At 45.9% G+C, this 5,079-nt stretch overlaps 1 long non-coding RNA gene across 1 annotated transcript; it reads right to left on the minus strand.

The window, feature by feature from the left end:
• Positions 1-2,096: 2,096 nt before the first annotated feature.
• On the minus strand, positions 2,097-3,059 carry LOC121595222. Its single transcript, XR_006005141.1, has 3 exons — positions 2,704-3,059; positions 2,472-2,624; positions 2,097-2,322 (listed from the first exon to the last, which is right to left on the minus strand). It is a non-coding gene; the product is annotated as an uncharacterized LOC121595222 (long non-coding RNA).
• Between the last annotated feature and the right edge of the window lie 2,020 nt (positions 3,060-5,079).

Raw genomic sequence — 5,079 nt, forward strand, 5'->3', positions numbered from 1 at the left:
GGTGGGTGCAGAATTTGCAAAGTTCAAAGATTTCAACGATGTCGTCGCTTTTGCTTTATTCTTTTAGAATGCGTGCTCTCGTTATCTGACCGACCGGGGGTACTCCGACTGTAGGTGTGTGTGTGCGTGGAAAAACGATACACAGTCCCGAGTCCCCTCGGCCCGGGTTTGTCCCGTTAACAGTCCCTTGCAAGTGTCTGGCATATGTCACGAGCCTTCGGTCCGGGGCAACAGATACTTCAGGCATTCTGTTCAGTAAGCTGTTTAACAATAATTTTTCACGGTTTCCCATTTTCCGAATCGGCACTTTTTAACACCACATTGCGTGGCCACCCTTGGTGCCCTTTTTTTTTGGTGGTTGTGCGTTCTCCCCTCAATCCCCTCACGATTGTCACAGAAATCGACACCGTTTAAGGGGACGTCGTCTCGTGGGGTAGAGTATTATTAATATTATTAGTAGCGTTTGAGAAGCTATATTGAGCAATCATACTCGGAGTTGGCTCCGATGCTACAGGCAGACCGATAGACAGACAGTGCCGTAAATTACCTGAAAACAGTCATCAAAAATCGTACTCCCGTGCAACTTCATTCGCGAAGCTAATACATCCACATCCATCCCCATATGGCACCAGTCGAACGAACAGTGAAGGCAACGAGATACCTTATCGCTATTCGAAAGCAATTAAAACTTCATAACGTACCACGACGGAAGGGACTTGTCGTAGACAAAACTCCGCAAAATGATTAACGAATTCTTCGTCGAAAATATTTCGGTATTTCATTACCCCTTCCGCCCGCCCTCGGTGTGCTCTGCGTGCGGCGCTCTCCGGTTGATATGCCGGTGAAAGGGAGCGGAATTGAATCGTTTTTCGGTACCGGTGCCTTCACGTGTGCCGTCTAACCCTTTCCATCTCCGGGGCAGGCCGCATCCCGGGCACGATATCCGTAAAAAGCATGCCACACGCTGCCTTTCCGGTTTGCATTAATATTTATGTTCCATATACACATTTCCGATACCTATGTGAGAATATCTCTTTCATATTCTTCTTCTGGTGAGTCCTCCTCGCCCCCATCGCGCAGTGGCAAAAACCCAGAATTTCCCAGCGCTTGCTTTTCCATCTCCCCATGGTTTCGGGGCAAGTGCGTATTGTATGTAGCAAGGAACCATTTAATGCCACTTTGTCTTTGGCAGCAAATGGAAATTCCTTGGTTTTGCCAGTTTTTGATAAGTAATAACATAACCGCTCGCTCGCTCGCTCGCCCGCCCTGTCTTGCAGGCTCCTTCCAAGACGGGAAGATGAAATTTTTAGACCACGTTTACAGCGTCAAAGACGCGGGACACGGGCGTTCACGGGCGTAGAGAGCGAAATCGAAAATCCGTCATAACCGTCCGTCCCGTTCCGTTCCCCCGTTCAATCATCGATGCAGTTGACAGGCAACCCTTTGCCAAGCGTTTCTCAAGAACGCTCTTCCGCACCCATTCCGCGCCGTGGAGGGCTGGCGGACTGCTAATGGGTTTTTGATTGGGAATAGCGGGGAAATTTGCCGAATTTGCTAGCTTGATCGAGATGGGAAAGTTGCTCATTTCGCAAAACGGTAGTCGCTTACAGCCCATGTTACACGGGACGAACCACACCACAATCTGTACCGAATGTACCGAACCGATCAATCATTTGTTTCTTTAAACTTTAAGCCTTAGATTTGACAATCCCGCACAAGGCTCGAAGGACGACTGTCGGTTTTGTGTTGTATGACTTTCTGTTCACATGCAGATAGAACGGAGGGATGTACAGGGAAATGGAAAACTTTTTGACAACCTAGTAGAACAACAGCATCGGTTTGGTCGGTTATTGCAGGCAGAATCGAAAAGTCGAGGCGAGGAGTTGCAGGGATAGCATAGCATGAGCACGGACGATCGTCACCGTCCCTCCCCTCCCTTCCCGCCAAAAGCCTGGAGTAGGAACAAATTCAATTAAATACACTCTGCTCAATAAAATTAAATCCCACACGGCCCACAACAGTCCACTGCTAACAATAAAAACATAATGCTCCTAGGGACACGGTGGTGTGATGAATGAAACACAGGCACAACAACATCGTCAATCTAGCCCGAACTCTAATATATCACGATACATCGAATGATTGATTCGTTACGAAACAAACACAAGCGGGCAGAGGGAACACATTCGGGGGTTCCTCTGGTCGACCAAGCGCTGCTGCCAGTGGGAGTGGTGGAGTTGCGGAAAAGTTTGGGCGCGATGAGTTGTGGATGACTTTTTCGGCTACAAATTTCGGCCGCCAACAGCAACAACACGTACGCAACTGCAAAACGGTGCAGATAAAAAATAACATAAGTTTCATATCTGATTTTGATATCAAAAATGATAAATGATTTATCATTCGTTCCTAGAATTTTCTCCGCCGCAGGAAGGGGCGTGTGTGCCAGACACGCTCTCAATGTGCCCGCGTACCGTATATCCGCTTCTCACTTGCTTGTCGAAGGAATAAAATATGGCCCTTCAACATATTCCGTCCACTTCCACTGTCAACTTCCGAGTAGAAGCATTCCCTGAGGGCATGATCTATTTCATGAGCGCACCCGGTCTGCGTCTATCAATCGACGACTGCTTCCAACACACAGTGTGAGAGAGAGTTCAATGTTACAGGCGGTGGTAAAATGTCGCTTTGTTTGCAAATATTTACCTTTTCGATACTGAATGCAGCTTGATGCATTTTTACAACCTACTACAAGCACCTATTGAATTTGCAATCCATCTTTTCGTTGGCGTTATTCCTTCGTTGGCTGCTTCGCTAGCCATAACTCCTCTTGTAAATGTAATGAAATGTGCAAAAATGTGCACAAACACACGCACACACACACACACACACACACACACACACACAAAGAAACCCTCCGCCAATGTGGATGAAAAACACTCGTTCGTTAATCGAAATCTCTTCATGGCACACTGCGTCCTACCACAAATTCGTTTACAATCAATCTACTCTTCGCGCTCAATGGGCATCCAGTTTGTCAGCACTCTTGCGTTGGCTAAACGGTCCGCATAACTTATTCATGTCGATGATGTCGATGTCGATACTTACCCGCTCGGCCCGGGCCTTTAACGGGGATGATGATCCGCTCTTGTAATGCTGATTGGATGGTTTGCTTGATGATCCTCATGCATGCCCCACACAGTAATCGCAGCAAGTGCTAGCACATTACAACATGCCATTACCATAGCAAGACGGTCTCGGGAAACAATCGTGTAATTAGCTGCGAAAGGCACTCCCGCTTTTCAGCTTTCCAGATGAAACGTTCCCACTTCCCACTACTACCTCCTCCCACGTCACGGCACGGGTTAACGAATATGAATACTCTTTGACGACACGATGTCCTCAACTATGTCATTAGTAACCGAAAACGCTCGAAATTGACACAATACCGTATCGTGATAATATAGCTTCAAAAAAAAACAACAAACCACTACCACTATAACAAACACAACCATCGGAGGAGGGGGGGGCATCGGCTTTCCCTGCGCTTGTGCTACAGCAACGCAACGGTTGCTTCGTTTCCAAATTTATATAATTAAAATTTTCAAATACCCCAACTCTCAACACGCTTCTCCAGTTTCTTGCGGCGGGTAAGCTGTTGCTGTTGCTTGCCTTGTAAGCTTGTATCAATCAAAGCCCCGCGAGAGGTGGTGAAATTTAGATAAATGATTTTTTAGCTCTCATTATTATTATATTTTCGGCCCGCTTTTATCGTGCACATCACCAGCACCAGCCGCCAGCTACCTTTTGCTTAATGAACATGATGATTGTTTCTTTTATCTTCCAGACCTTTGCCGGTCACATGTCCGCCTGCCGAGCGGATGGGTTTTGCTCGGCACCGTGGAACAAAGGGAACACAAGACGTGGCTAAAAATATCATCCTAGATGTTGGGCAGTGGGTAGCCCACGACGACGACGACGACGAAGGCGAAGACGCACATACACCTCGCATTGGAGCTAAACTATAACGACTAACAGTAAAAATTAATAAAACTACTGTACCGCGCTATAGTGACAAGTGGAGAATAGCCACTTTCTTCCTCTTTTCTTTCGATGGCAGTTCGCTTTAGTATGGAGGGATGAAACATCAAACAAAAAAAAACAACAAAGCCTAAAATCCGACACAATTAGGAACGAATCGATACGTTTGCCCTTGCCGTTTCCGAGCGCGTGTGTTACGATGATATGGGGAACTCCTCTTCCGTCGTATGAGAAACAAACAAGCAAAAGATTCCACAACCCCGGAAGATGATTTTAGGGAATCCTTTATTTTATTTCACAGCTTTTTCACAGCGCTCCGGCGGCAACCGGTTACAGCACTTTTCGCATGAGCGGCCTTTCCCTTCCAACACGGGACCCGGGGCCCAGAGCTAGGGAGTTTTATTTAAAGAAATATTTTGCTGCTACCTCACTGCTGCTGCCGGGCGTTTCATTAGAGCTAAAGGGCCGCATAGGGCTCATCTATCTTTTTTTTCCCTTTTCTGATGAGTGTGTGAAATATGATTGATTATACTGCTGAGCAAGAATGATCGGTGCAATGCAAACAAAACACAACTCGCAACAGATTTCAACTCGATCGATAGTGAGAAAGCAGTAATGGGCGAACTTTTGATTCTTTTGATGCAACCAATAGAATGTTGTGCAATTTTCACCAATTTATACTGGTAGAAACTGGTCAATCTTATGCTCAAGCTTGCTTCGAGATTAATAAAACGGAAAGAGGAAATTTTCCCATTTCGATTTGATTACTTTTCATCGTATGGAATAGAGTTTTGAGTACTCCCTCTCAACTGTAAATGGTAAAATTGTCTCAATTCCAATTCAATCAAAAGAGCACGACGCGTACGAGTAAGCGACCGTGCTAAAAACCTGCTGTAACAAAATTTAATGTAAATATTAACACACACCCCGTCGCGTGCATTCGCTCCTTTTTCTTTTTTTTTAAGTGAGACGAAGCAAACAGACTCAATATAAGAAACGAGTAAAACGGTTTCATCGACATCGATCGGTTGCAAACCACCA

This window comes from Anopheles merus, chromosome 3R, assembly GCF_017562075.2.
Source record: "Anopheles merus strain MAF chromosome 3R, AmerM5.1, whole genome shotgun sequence".
Taxonomy (NCBI): domain Eukaryota; kingdom Metazoa; phylum Arthropoda; class Insecta; order Diptera; family Culicidae; genus Anopheles; species Anopheles merus.